Raw genomic sequence first — 211 nt, forward strand, 5'->3', positions numbered from 1 at the left:
AAGAAGGAAATAAAAAATTGTGAAAGCAGAATTTAAATTCTGAATAGCAGAAATAATCAGCAAAACAGACAAACTTGAATCCATGGTGGCAAAAAAAAACAGAACNAAGAAGGAAATAAAAAATTGTGAAAGCAGAATTTAAATTCTGAATAGCAGAAATAATCAGCTAAACAGACAAACTTGAATCCATGGTGGCAAAAAAAAACAGAAG

Source organism: Vombatus ursinus, unplaced genomic scaffold (genome assembly GCF_900497805.2).
Source record: "Vombatus ursinus unplaced genomic scaffold, bare-nosed wombat genome assembly UNPS02014833.1, whole genome shotgun sequence".
Classification (NCBI taxonomy): Eukaryota; Metazoa; Chordata; class Mammalia; order Diprotodontia; family Vombatidae; genus Vombatus; species Vombatus ursinus.